This window comes from Canis lupus, chromosome X (assembly GCF_048164855.1).
Source record: "Canis lupus baileyi chromosome X, mCanLup2.hap1, whole genome shotgun sequence".
Taxonomy (NCBI): domain Eukaryota; kingdom Metazoa; phylum Chordata; class Mammalia; order Carnivora; family Canidae; genus Canis; species Canis lupus.
In genome coordinates, this window is record NC_132876.1 from 90,497,871 (window position 1) to 90,512,485 (window position 14,615).

Below are 14,615 nucleotides of genomic sequence, written 5' to 3' on the forward strand. Positions count from 1 at the left end.
GAGTGTGTGCATTTGTAAAAATTCGTCAAGGTGTACACCAAAGATTTCTGCATTTTCCTGGGTGTAAATCATTTCTCAATAAAATACTATAAACAACACTGTAGGGAGAAGAGTCCCTTGAAATGAAATCATCTTCTATTTCTGTCCTTCGAAATGGTTTTCCCGACTGAGGCAGGGCCCCAGCTCTGGTAATAGGACCTTTAAAAAAGCCTGCTAGTTGTTGGTGGCAAGGTGAGGTGTGGGCCTGGGAGGTGTGGTTCAAGCTGAGGAAGGCACAGGTGACTCATCCAGTTTCTTGGATCCTGGAAAATTGTGCCCTGGGCTTTTTTTCGAGGCTCTTCTTTGAAATCTCAGAGATGAAAGCTTTGTAAGCTGTGGCCACTCCTGGCCGCTGATGGTGGTGGCAGCCCACTCCTGGCCAAGAAGCAGGGAGGCCGCTGCCCTGGGGTCGGGGTGGTGAGGTGGGCACAGGGGAGGGGCAAGATACCTCTGCAGCCCCAGACCCTGTCGCCTTCCCCAACACCTCGGTGTGAGGATGGCCTGGCTCTGCTGGCCCAGTCTGGTGGCTTAGTCATTGTTGACTTAAAATGCCACAAATGGCCCAGTGTACCCAGATCAGGGGTTCCCAACCTGGGGGTGCACTGCCCACCACCCAGGGGGTGTTTAGAAATGGTGTTTTTGTTGATCACGATGTCAGGGTGCCATATGGGTGAGTGGGCAGGGATAGTGTGTGGGACAACCCTGTGCAATGAATGACTGTCCTTCCCCAAACGCTGACGGTGTGCCCTAGGTTGAGAAACAAGCTGGTTGTTTTTTTTTGTTTTTTTTTTTAATTTTTATTTATTTATGATAGTCACACACACACAGAGAGAGAGGCAGAGACACAGGCAGAGGGAGAAGCAGGCTCCATGCACTGGGAGCCCGATGTGGGACTCGATCCCGGGTCTCCAGGATCGCGCCCTGGGCCAAAGGCAGGCGCTAAACCGCTGCGCCACCCAGGGATCCCTGTTGTTGTTGTTGTTTTTTTTTTTAAGTAGGCTCCATGCCCAGTGTGGAGCCCAATGTGGGGTTGAAATTGAGCTAAGATTGAGTCAAATGCTTAACCAACCAAGCCTCCCAGGCACCCCAGAAATAAGCTGGTTTTGGTAGGTAAGAGTTAATTGATTGCTTCAGTGGCAGATATTCCTGTTCTTTAATACCTTGAATTCATCATCATCTTTTTCTTCTTTTTTTTAGAGTAAGCTCTACGCTCAACGTGGGGCTTGAACTCTTGACCTTGAGATCAAGAGTCGCGTGTTCTACTGATGGAGCCAGTCAGGCGCCCCATCCTTTTTTTTTTTTTCAGGCGCCCCATCCTTGAATTCACCTCAGGATGTCCACTGGAGCCTTCAAATCTTGCTGGCTGCACCCATACTGCATGGCCGCTACTGATTAAGAAATACATCTGGAATATCGACAGCACAAAAACCCTCCGCAGATCAAAACCTTTCTCATCTTAAAGGTTACGAGTAAGCCTGGCCCCATCTCTAAACTTTCTGGCCCTGGAACACATAGTTTTAGGGATGTTTAAAGAGCCAGGTTGATTTCCAAAGCCATGAAATAAGTTCTCGGTCTTATTTCATTTTAATTTTATTTTTTTTAGAATTTGTTTTGCACCTAGTATTTGAAGTCAACCTAAACTGCTCTGCTGGTCTTGGTGCTGGAAGAGTTCTGGTTGGCGTGACCCATGCAGAGAAGGGAGTTGCAGTTTTCTGACATTAAATATTAACATGGGGGATTAATAATGAAGGCTGACAGTTCCTTTCTCGGTGTTCCTGAGCGTGTCTCTTCCCAGCCTGCCAGGCCCTTCCCCTGCCCGAGCAATGTGGCTGGAGCCCCCCGCTTTCCAAGGTCAGGAGAGGTAAGGACAACAGCCCTCATGTCACCCAGAGAGGCAGGAGTGCCTACCTGGACCACTGTGCACAGCTCCAGGCTAGTCCTCACCCTCTCTGGCGGCAGGAAAGCAGCTGGTGGCAAAGGAAAGAACAGGAGGTAGATGTGGGGCAGGGGGTGGGGTGAAGATGGCCTCCAGGGGGCCCAAGGTGGCTGGAGGTGGAGAGGGGCCTCTGGCTGAGAGACAAGGGGGGCTGGGGTTCCTTCCCCAAGGATGTGTCACCCTGAGGAGTGCTCACATACACCCAACGCCTCCTAGGCTTGGCCCCCACTCCCGAAGCCTTAGAGCTTCGTTATGAGCTCAAACAGCATCCCCTTCTTTTGGGCCAGGAGGCCGCAGACTGGTTGGGGGTGGGGGTGGCAATGTCAGTGCCATGTAGACCTGGGGGCCACACAGATGCTGATCTTGCTGCTCCTGGCCTTGCGCGGGCACCCCAGCTCCCCTGGACGCCCTGGTGTTCTGCCGCGCGAACTGCCAGGCCTCCTGAGCTCCGGCGACTCGGGGACGAAGGAAGGCAAGGCCAGCCTCGAACTTCCACACAGGGAGCTGGGCTGGCTGAAGTCTGTGCCGGGAGCTGGAAAATTAGGTGCCCAGTCATCTCTTACAAACATAATAGAAGTGCAAGGAATCAGATGTGAAATAGTCCCTATTTCCCACATTCCATTTATGGATGATTGTGTCTTCTCTTGGCTTTAATAAAACCTCGCCTCCCTCCATGTACGTTTTCTAGAACTTTCTGTTCTGGGCCTCCCCTTGAGCGGTGATGGTGGAAGGCGTAGGAGAAAAATAGAAGGCTAGGGGCAGAGGGAAAGCGTCCGTGTCAGGATTTGCCTTTCTTTACCTGTGGCGAGGGTCAGCGCGGCCGCCGGGCCGTAGGCCTCTGCAGACATTTGCGGGAGACCCAGGCCACTTAGAGCAGGGGCTGGAGTTTTAGGTCAGTGTCCCACCGGCTTGGCGCTAGGACCTCCCTCTGACGGAAAAGGAATGTAATCTGAGGAAGGAGCCAGCCGAGGCGCTCGGAGGAAGACAGCCATTTTCTCTGAGGAAAACTGTCCCATCAGAAAACCTCCAGGGACGCCGAGGGCTCACGGCCCTGCAGCCTGGGGAGCCAAGGCCCGGACGGGGAGCCTCTCCCGGCCTTGTGGTGGCCCTGTCACCGCTTGCCTGACTTTGCCCCGAGATAGGGCAAGGCGGCGGCTGGAAAGAAAGAGGGAGGGGGGTGGGCCGGAAGCCTCCGTCAGTGGTGCTAATTAATTGGGCTTGTGGTCGCCTCGCACCTCTCATCTGAGGCTGTACAGGTGTTCCACAGACGTTAATTAATTAGGGCCGCCGCGCTTCCTGTGGGGTTTGGACAGATGTCTGATTCCAGAGGCCCCGTCTTCCCAGTAGTAGGGCAGAGCGCAAGGGGTTTGGTTGGATGGTGAGGAGGGCACCAAGCCACCTGACCTGTCGCCGTCAGGAAAGCTGGAGCAGGTGTGGAATTCCCTCTGAGGGGTTGATTGGAAGAGATTTCTGGAAACACAGTTGATCGGTATTCCCAGGTCCAGGCTCTATTCTCAGCATCCTCCTCTGTGGAGCATGACAACTAGGCCCCAGCCGGTGACCGTCTGGTTTTGGCATCAGAATGGGGATCACTGAGAAAAAAAAAAAAGAATGGGGATCACTGCCTTCCTGCTCGCTGACTCACCAGTGTGGTGCCAGCAGGGACGGTTGAGTCCTTCTTTCGGTGGAAAGCCACACAGGGGAAGGAAAAGGTTATTTTCATGGGCAAAAAAGTTCCTGAGTAATGGTTTCTAGAATCTCTCCTCAGCGAATATAACCTCGTCAGCTCTAGGCTTCTGGCTTCTGAATAATTGTTCTCGGTAATAATACAGAATACCTTCATAATAATACATCCTTCTGTGTGTTCAGGAAAGTAGCAATTTATTCCAGGCAAGACTGAAAAAAAAAGAAAAAAGGAAAAAAAAGTTGCCTTTATTCATCTTGAGACCTGCCCACCCCAGAGATCAAGCGGTGAGGAGGCTGGCTTTTTGGAGGTCTTTAATGAGCGCCTATGGCATGCTCAGTAGTGGGGAGAGGTGCCGTGAGGGAAACAGGAAAAATAAGCCAGAAGAGCTAAGAATATTTCTGGGAAGGTCAGCCCAAACTACGTACTAAATTTGTTTTCCTTAAGTGCCCCCTTCCTTGGGGAAGATACGGTGGGTTGATGTTTAACATCCATCCCAGCCTGTGCTAAACAGTACCTTTCTCACACTCCTTTGCGGCTGGGGTTCCAGGTACGGTGAAGGTCAGCCTATCACATGCTCTGGGGCAACACTTGACTTTGGATCTTGGTTCTCAGTGACAGAGGGAGAGAAGCATGCATTTTGCTTCTGTGGCTCGTGGCTGAGGCCACAGTGTTCTCAAGCTGGTACTGGTGGCTTCCAATTACGTAATGGCTCCCTGATGGTGACAGCTCAGTTCACCCAGTGGTGTGGCTTTGGAGCACTCTTCTGGAAGCTCGACACTGGGTGGGTCTTGTCCCCCCTCCAAATGATCCTGTAAAGCCTCTTAATACCCTACGAGGAATCCCCTTCTGTTTAAACTGCCTGGAGTGGATCTTAGTCTCTGCACTGACCCCTGACCCCTGACTGACACAGCTCTGCTCTGGCACGCTTGCTCCCACACTGCCTCTGGGTCACCTGCCCCATGCCTCCACCCCCTCCTGTCCCCCCATCCCCCGAGGTCATCTTCCTTATGTAGGTAACTCCTACTCATTCCTCAAGACTCAGTTCACATGTCACCTCCTCTGGGAAGGTTGCCCTGATAAGTATGTCACCTCTGCATCCCTCGAACCTGATAGCACCCAACGCTTCCCTTCACAGCACTTTTCCCATTGGATTATCAGCATCTTTTTCTGAGCCTTCCTCCTCCACTAGACTGTGAACTGCTTTAAGATAAGGACTGTGTCTTTTCTTGGTGATTCTGGTGCTAGGCTTGGCTTTCACCAAGAAAACATTGCTATGTTGTTTGCACCTAGTAGGTCCTCAATAAAACTTTCTCATTGAATTAGAAAACAACATATGGCAAATACTCGCATGTGTGGTTCAGACCTCAATTCGGTAAAGGGAGAGGCCACCGTTGCCTAGAGCAAGTGGCAACCTCCCCTAGGAGAAGAATTGGTGACCCAGAAGCCAGGACAGCCTCCTTTCCTGGGTCTGGTTTCCTCATCTATAGAATGAGAGGTGGGCCTTCATTCGTGTTTCCTGCTGCAGATCTCTCGGAACGTTGCTTCTGTAAGGTGTTTCTTTGGACACAAGCGTTCCAGGAGCAAATGAGTTTGGGGGAATGTTGGATTCAGCAAAAATTCAACAGGTTTCTCTACTACAGAACTTCCCAGGGCCTTTACTGTACTAACGGGCATTGTGACCTTCCCGTGGAGAGTTCTAGTATGCAATGCTGTATCAGTTGTCTTTTGCTTCAACAATGCTACCAAACCTCACTGTCCTACCACATTCCAGATTTATGGCTCATGTGTCTAGAATCGCCTGGGGATTGGCCGGCCTGCTCCTGTGTCTGGTGGTGGCTAGCTGGAAGGCCACCTAAGCTGGTCCTGCTTGGGATGACTCCGGCCGGTCTCCTCTGTCCCACCTGTGTGACATCCTCCAGTGTGCTACCTGGACATGTTCTCGTGATGGCGAAGGCTGAAGAGAGCAAGCCTCAAAGTCCCAGCTCGCTGCAAGTCTGCTTCCCTCAGGCTTGCTAGCATGATCATTGGCCAACTGGTCGAGGGCTGGGCAGGTCGCCTGGCCTGCAATGGGAGGGCACTGCAAAGCTTCCTGGCATTGGGCATGGATTCCTGGAGGGGCAAAGAATTGGGGTCACCGTGACACTCTGCCTCACGGTGTTTCCCAGAGTCAGCTGACTGAGGAACTCCTCTTTACGCGTGACTGGCTCTTACAACATACCCTTTGCTGTCACAGCAAGGCTTAAAATCTTTCCCAGTTCTGATGCCCAGATTCTGCGCTCGGAGTAGCTTCAAGGAGCCGGTAGCAAATCTGGATCATGCCGGTTGGATGGGGTTGGACCAGAGGCGTGGCTGGAGGTGAGTGCCTGAGCGCCATACCATCCGGGAAGTCTCCTTCAAGATGGTTCCCTGCAGGCCATTCCCATGATGCTCCTCTTCTTCACCTCCTGTCACCACCAGACTTTTTGCCCAACCACTGTTGGGGAGGGGGGTGAGCAGAGCCCTCCCGGAAGCATCACTTCCTGAGAGGCGTAGTTCTAGGAACCGTGTGGCAGGCCGGGAAATTCATTTTTCCTGTGTTCTCTTGCTCCAGGAAGGCATTTCCCGGAGGCTTGAGTTTGGGGTGGCCTTCCTCCTCACGACCGTGATGCCTTCAGCTAGTCTTCCCTGGGGCTCCAGCCTGGGGGCTGTGTTCCTGCCATTGAAGACTCAGCCTGAACTTTCAAGGTTCGGGTTACCTGCACCCCCGTTCCCACCAGATCTGGAGGCCTGCACTGCCCACTTACCTCCCCTGGTTGGGGGGCAATCGGCCTGACCCCCTTTCCACCCGCTGGCAGAGCTGTCATGACCCCCCTGACTTCACCCGGACTTTGCCACGTCCAGGTAGAAATGACAACCGGAAGCCCCGCAGGGGACAGTGCCAGTGACGGACCACGGAGGTGGCCCTGAGCACTCACCCAGCGCTTCTAGATTTTGCAGACTTGAATCCATCCAGCAGCCCCGCCTGCCTTCCACTAGGCGCGGTGGAAATGCTTCCTGTTTATGACTCCCTGTCTTGTGTCCCCAGAACTCAGAGAGAGGTGGAGTTTCCGACCAGACATCAGGGACTGCTTGGGTTTTATCAAAGCCCACCCGACCCCCTTGTGAATGCCCTGTGGCTCTGGTGCGGGGAGGGGGGTGATGGTGGTGGGTGGGCTCTGCTCTGGGGAGGAGGACAGCTCGACAGCTCGGGTTCCCTTTGGGGTACATAAATTTGGCCTTGTTAAGGAAACCTGCAGGGACTCAGGGATGAAGGTGATCAGGTTACAAAAACACACCAGGCCTCTGTGGCTTCGCGGGAGGCCCGGGGCACACAAAAGGCCCTGGGGCCTGGGGCAGGTGGGGGTGGGGGTGGTGGCAAGCCACCTCCCACTAGGCCCCCATGGAGCTGGCCCCCAGGCCTCCCTCACTTTCAGCAGCTTAGAGGGGGTGAGGGTGGAGGTGCTGGTCCCGCCAGAAACATCCCTTTCCCCCTCCTGGGTGGAGAGCGCCTGGAAGTGTGGTGGTGTGATTTTATCAGAAATCAACACAACGAAGTATGTGCATAGAAACAATACTGAAAGGGAGCCCGGGGCTCTGGTATGGGTGGAAAATCCTCACTTGCAATTAGAGGTCATTTACATTTCTTTTTTTTACACTTTTTTGGTAGTTTCCAAATTTTCTACAGTGGTCACATGGTATTGTTAAATTAGACCAAAAAAAAAGTGAGGAAAAAATAGAATGGTGCCTTCACGTTTTTGGAGAAGTGGTTGTTTTATAATACTTTGTGCTGTATATTCAATAGAATCTCAGTTTAGTAAAAAAAAAAAAAAAGGATAAAAGGTACATAGGAAAGGCATAATATTGTTATCGGTGCTTATGTCTTGGAAATATGGTTGATTTAATTTTCTTTATTTGTTTTTATATTTTCTAAAGGAATGTATGACTTCATAAAATTAGGGAAAAGTAACAGAAGAAAATGAATGTATTTTTATTTTTACCTCTATTCCCTCAGTAAATTTGGATGGGGCATATCCAGGGACCCTGTGCCTGGGCTCCTGGAAATAACCACCGAGGGAAACCCAATCACCCGGTGACCCCCCAGGGTGTACACTTGCCATCTGCCACTGGGCCCAGACATCCAGGTGTCTGACAGGGTATAAAGGTCCTGACCGAGTCTGAGGCATCCAAGAGTCTGTCCTGCAGAAACCACGTTTGAATGGAAACTGGAAGAGTAATAAGGGGTTAACTAGATGATTGCTTAGGGAAAGGGTTTTCCAGGCTGGAAGGCTGGTACAGGAGGCCTGAGGTTGGAGGGAGAGTTCTGGAGAAAGACACAGGAGGGGGTCTTGGGGTCCTTTTCAGTTTAGAGCTTTATCAGTGGGATGCCGCCAAAAAGATTTAAGCAAGGAGGTGAGGTGGTAAATTGCATATTTAAAAACAACTGCAGGAGAACTGTCTAGGAAAGGAAGACTGATAGCAAGCATGGGGAGGCCTGTTGGGAGGCCTGTTAGGAGGCCGATCGGAGGCCAGTGAGGCCCAGACCAGGATGGGGAGAGGAGGTGGAAGGAATCACTGGAGTCTTGAGATCCAGGTGCATTTCAAGGTGCAAAGGGGCTTCTGGGTGGAGGATGGGTACAGGCCCCGGGGGTTTCTTGGAGCCCGAGTGCTTACCTGGTTCTCTCTTGCCGGCTCAATGGCCAGGGCCAAGTTGGGTCAGGCTGATCTGAGCAGAAGGAGAAGCAGCCAGCCCCCTGTAGCATGGAAGCTTGTCGGAGCTGTGGGCCCCAGAGAACGGCCAAATCTAGAGAGGAGAGAAGCAAATACGATCCCAGCTTCCAAAGCCCAAAAGAGACAGAGGTGGTAGCAGTGGACACGCTGTCCTTCTCAGAGTTGTCGCCTTACACTGCACAGTTTGGAAGGGTTGACTTGCCCCTGCCACCCCAGGGATCCAGAAAAGGTAAAGGCGCGGGGGAGGGAAATGGGCAGAATGTGTTTGAGAAGGGGTTGCTCATTAATCAAGCGGCCACAAAATGCAGCATGCCACAGCCTCCTGATGTGGTCTCTGACCTTTTTTGACATATTAAGTGCAATCTCCCACCTCTCCCGAGAGGGCTTTTGGAGGACATTTACTCCGACGGGCGTGACCCCTCCCCGCAGCCTCCGGACAGGACCTGGCTTCTCTCGGGGAGTGAGTCTGTCTGTCTGGGCCTTCTCTCCCTCCCTCAGCCGCTGGCATTCCGTGGCATCCGGCTTCTGCTCAAGGCCTAGGCGGTCCTATGTAGCCAGGGGGTCCTCCAGGCCGCATCTGGGCCGGGCCTTCTGCACGGATACAGGCTGAATAAATATTCCATCTCACACCTAGAAATACGACCGTTTTCCAAATGTCTGCAGTGCTGCTGTGTTGAGTAAAACACAGCATTTGCAAGACTCACAGAATTCCGACTTGCCTCATGTCGTTTCGTATTGTTTGTAACAGATACTGAGAGCGCAGCGAGGGGGAGAACTTTGGGGACCTTATAATGAGCGGGCCCTGTGTGTGAGAAGGCTGGGGAGCACTGTTTGCAGAGCTGACCCCTTTTGTCAGGGGACCGTGCCATGTCCATGGGCCTGCCTATTAGGCCAGCCAAGCTGTGGTCTGGGAGGGCGTTCAGAGGTGCCACCTGCCTCTCTGCGGCCGGGGCCCCTGCTGCCACAGCCCGGCACCGCACAACACCTCTGGCTCTTGGTTGGCAATGGCAGAGTTTGGATGCTGCCCCAGGGTGCTGGGATGGGTTTCACCACAACCCCTATAGGATCCGCCACCGCTGCTGGTGAAAGAGAGCAGGGCATGGAATCAGGTTCAAGGGTGCTCCCACTGTCTCTTGGACTCTCCAGTCTAATGAGTGGTGGGGGAATTCTGGTGTAGGTTTGAGAGCAATCACAGTGGCTCGGGTGGGTGGGGATATGCATGGGATCCCACGCTTTGTCTGGAATGTTTCTTTCACAAAATGAACTTTGGCAAACACTAGAGACCTGTTTTTTACTGTTAGTGTGCTCGAAGTTTTGGCCTATCTGGCATGCTAGACACCGTGGGCTGGCTCTACACACTGCTTTCTTCCTTGCCTTCCTCTATCACAGAGGCTGGAAAGCACAATTCTACGATCTCCCAGGCTCCCTTGCAGCTGGTGGTGCCCATGTGACTCAGATCCAGCCAATTGTATATAGGAGGAAGTTTTTTGTGAAGGGCCATCTCAGCTGGCATGTCCCCATAGCCCTTTGTCCACCCCCCCCCCCCGCTCCATCTTCCTGTATGGAATGCAGGCTCATGCCTGGAGGTATAGCAGCTATATTGTGCCCATGAGGACAAAAGCCACATGCTAAAGAAACCAGAGAAGAAGATAGAACATCCTTGGCCTTCAGAGATGTTGTTGGGCTGCCATACTAGTCCTGGAAAGCCACCCTCTTCATTTTTTTCTGTATGAAGCAAACAAAACTCCTACCTGTTTAAGCCATCGTTCATTAGGTTTTCCATAACTCAGCCAAATTCAAATCCAAATAACACACATGATTTTATCTTCAGAACAACTCAGTGGCACAGAACTGACATCTTTGTTTTACAGATGAGAACACTGAGGTTCAGTGGGTTCAAATAATCAAGGTCAGACTGCTAGTTGCAGATTTAAGATTTGCATGCAGGAGTGTCTGACTCCAAACCCTTTCTTTATTTTTTTTAAAGACTATTTTTTTTTGAGAGAGAGAGAGAGAGAGAGAGAGAGAGAGAGCATGCACCCGTGAGTGGGGAGAGGGAGAAGCAGACTTCTCACTGTGTAGGGAGCACGAGGTGGGGCTCAATCCCAGGACCCCGAGATCACAACCCAAGCCAAAGGCAGATGCCTAGCTGACTGAGCCACCCAGGTACTCCATGACTCCAAAGCCTCTCTATACTCTTTCTACAACACCCCCTTCCATGCAGTAGAGAACCAGCCGTATTTGCCTAGTGGTGGAAACCCATCCAGGGTATCATACATGTTGGGTTTGAGGTTCATGGGTAGCAACGAGAATTTTCCCTGTTATTGATTGGTGCTTTTGCCATGATCACAAACATGCTCTCTGTTATGAGTGGAATTGTGTCCCATCAAAATTCATATGTTGAAGTCCTAAGCCCAAGTACCCACATTTTAATACAAATGTGACCTTATGGGAGGCCTGGGTGGCTCAGTGGTTGAGCATCTGCCTTTGGCTCAGGGTTTGGTCCCGGGGTTCTGGGATCGAGTCTCACATCGGGCTTCCTGCATGGAGTCTGCTTCTCCCTCTCTCTATGTCTCTGCCTCTCTCTCTCTGTCTCTCATGAATAAATAAATAAAATCTTAAAAAAAAAGAATGTGACCTTATTTGGAAATAGGGTCTTTATAGAGGTTATCAAGTTAAAGTGAGGTTGTTAGGGTGGGCTCTAATCCCATATGACTGGTGTCCTGATAGAAAGGGGAAATTTGGGTAGAGACAGACAGACAGACACAGAGGGATGAGGACATGAACACTCAGGGAGAAGATGGCCATCTATAGGCTGAGGAAAGAGGCCTGGAACAGATTCCCTCACAGCCCTCAGAAGGAACCAACCCTGCTGATACCATGATCTTGAACTTCCAGCTTCCAGAACTGTAAGACAATAAATTTCTGTTGTTTAAGCCACATAGTTTGTGGTACTTTGTTACAGCAGCCCTAGCAAAGTAATCTACCCTCCTAGGTGAATTTCTCCTGTTCTTCCAGGCCCTTCCTCTTGCCTTACATATCAGTCAGCTATCTTTGTAATCCTGCTGTGTAACAAACCACCCCAGGATCCACAGAATTCAGATTGGATTCAGATCTGCTCCTTGTGTCTCTTGTTTTCTTTGGGCCATTGGGCTACCTGGAGCACCTTTTTCTCATGGTGATGAGAAGTGTAAGAGGCCAAGCTTGGCCCCACCAGCACATTTTAAGCCCTTTCTCATATCAGAGTCTGCTAACATCTCATTGGCCAAACAAGATCGTGTGTTCCAGCACAACAACTGGGGAGAGGCAGCAGTGTACTCTAACCCACAAATGGAGAGGGAAGGCAGTGAATATTTACTAAACTATAATTCAAATTTCCACCCTTCCCAGAGGTGCTCTGGGCTTGGAATGAACCCACATATTCTTTTTCCTCTTTGCCTTGATCAAAGGCTCCTCACATCTTCCCATCCTATGGACACTTTTGTGGCATTCCTTCTCCTTCCTGAAGGCCATTTCCTTCTTAGTCTTCTGTACCAGTTAGAATGATTTCGACTAGAGGGACAGAAAATCCAGCTGAACCTGGCTTAGACAATAAAGGGATATAAGGCTTCAGTAACTGACAAATTTGACAGTTGGATGAGCTTCAGGGGTGGTGTGATCAGGGCTCCGACTCCACTTATCTGCCAATCTCTTGGCTCTTTTCTGCTGTGTGTCAGCCTGCTCCTCCAGAAGGCTTCCTTTAGAGTCAATCTATGATTACAGCAACACAGTGGTGAGGTGAAGGGAGAAGCTGCTCACCTGGCCTACAGGTGAGGAAAGAGGAAGGGGAGAAGGAGTAAGGGAAGGTGGGAAGATGAGGAAAAGGCAGACCTCTCGGCCCCACTGGTGGGCTGGAGGGGACATCTGGAGATTTTGAGGGGAGCAAGAGAGGCACTGGGAGCACTAGGACGGGAGTGAGGGAGTAGCCGGGGATGGTAGCCTGCCCCTCACAGCCAGGGTCTCCTGGTGACCATGTGAGAGAAACAACACTGAACTATTTACCTGACCCCAAAATGGTATTTCTTTCTTACAAAATTTAGGCTCCCATCAGCAGCAGATGAAAGTTCCTGTTGCTCTATATGTTGTCAACGCTTGGTATGGTTGTAGGATCTTTTTATCTTTTTTTAATGATTTTATTTATTTATTCATGAGAGACACAGAGAGAGGAGGCAGAGACACAGGCAGAGAGAGAAGCAGGCTCCATGCAGGGAGCCTGATGTGGGGCTAGATCCCGGGACTCCATGACCACACCCTGGGCCAAGGCAGGCGCTAAACCGCTGAGCTATCCAGAGATCCCCATTTGTAGGATCTTTTTAAAGCATAAATCAGGATGTGTTTCTGTCTTACTCAACCACCTCCCCCTGCCCCATGCCTTCCTGTAACATAACAAAATCAAATCCTAACTCTTTACGTGGCCTGTGACAAGGTGCAACCTATTTCTCAAGAGGCCAAGCTTGGCCTCACCTCAGGACATTTGCATTTGCTATGCTCTTCACCCCTGCCCTTTGCCTGTTTTCCTCTTCTCATCCTTCACATCTGTATGTTTTTGGTACTCCTGCTGCATAACAAACCACTCCAAAAGTTAGGGGCACGAAACAAGAATTTTATTATGCTCATGGGCTCTAGGAGTTAAGAGTGCAGACAGGACACAAAAAGCTTGCTTCTGCTCCACCGTGGCTGGAGTCTCAGCTGACAAGACATAAAGGCTGGGGATGACCAGCAGCTGGGCCCCAGACATTTCTGGAGGCTTCTGGCACCTGTGCTGGGATGACTCAAACTCTTAGTCCATCTGAGACAGCTGGTCACAGCAGGTACATGTGGCTTCTCTTGCTGTTTGAGCTTCCTCACAGCATGGCGGCCTCAGGCTAGGCAAGCTCCTCACGCAACAGCTCAGAGCTCCAGCATGAGCATTTGTGGGAACCAAACAGAAGCTCTGTGGCCTTTTGTCACGTACTTTGGAATTCTCTTGGTGTCACTTCTGCTCTACTCTCCTGGCTGAAGCAGCTGCAGCATGCCTGGATTCAAGGGATGGGATATACTTATTTATATGTTTTTTCCTATCACCTTTGTATCACTAGTGGCTGGCACCATACCTAAAACACAGTAGAAGATCTGTTAATATTTGTTGAAAGGAGATGATTTAGTGATAAGCAATACAGGGTGCTCTGGGAGCACAGAGGCTGGCTTTTATTGGGGAGTCCAGTAAAGGGCTGCTTGGGGGAGGTGACAAGAGCCGAGCTTTATTTTTTTATTGTTTTAAAGATTATTTATTTATTTATTTATTTATTTATTTATTTATTTGAGATACAGGGAGAAGCAGAGACATAGGCAGAGGGAGAAGTTGGCTCCCGGCGGGGAGCCTGATGTGGGACTTGATCCCAGGACCCCGGGATCACAACCTGAGCTGAAGGCAGACGCTCAGCCACTGAGCCACCCAGGTGCTCAAGAGCTGAGCTTTAAAGGACTGCCAGGTGTATGGCTGGTAGGATGGGATTTGCTTATTCCACATGAAGAGATCGCTGGGGACCTGGCGCATGGGACCCAGCCGGGGCACCTCCCCTTCAGTGTGTGTGTGTGTGTGTGTGTGTGTGTGTGTGTGTGTGTGAGGAGGGTGGAGGGGTGGTGTGGGGGACAGACTGGCAGAGCTGGAGCACACAAGGCAAGTCTGGCCTTGCTCCTGAGGGCCGCAGAAAGCCCCGTGAATAATTTTAAGCTGATATTAAATGATGGGATCAGATGAGCTCTTTTCCAAAGGTCATGTCTTACAGATGGAGTGTTTTTCCCACGGGCAGCAGGGATCCAGGCGGGCACTTGAGCGGGGCCTTGCATGCAACCTTCCATCCCTGCTCCCGTCTTGGGTTCTCATTATGCCGCAGACACACCTTCTATTCAGGCTGCTGCAGGGTCCAGGTGGCCCGAGGTCTGGAAACTGATGGTTGTCCCAGGCCTCCTGGGGATGTGTTGGGCTGAAGTTCGTCTCGGTTTCACCACAGTAAAGAGGGACAGCTATGGGCAGAGGTCTTACTCCTTGACAATAATCTACCACATTATTAACAAAACCCAGGATCAGGCGGGTGAAGTCTGTGGTGTGTGTGTGGGGGGCGCTGAGATGACACAGGGTGGGTGGGACAGGACTGGCCCCGGGGGTTGCAGGCTGTTGAGGCTGAT

At 51.2% G+C, this 14,615-nt stretch overlaps 1 long non-coding RNA gene across 1 annotated transcript in view; it reads left to right on the forward strand.

Moving 5' to 3' along the window:
• The window catches only part of LOC140627701 (uncharacterized), a 48,457-nt gene that overhangs the window by 5,703 nt on the left and 28,139 nt on the right, over nt 1-14,615 (forward strand). Inside the window, exon 2 of the long non-coding RNA XR_012026333.1 lies at nt 1,346-1,900. This is a non-coding gene — a long non-coding RNA (uncharacterized lncRNA). The remainder of the gene's footprint in view (nt 1-1,345; nt 1,901-14,615) is intronic.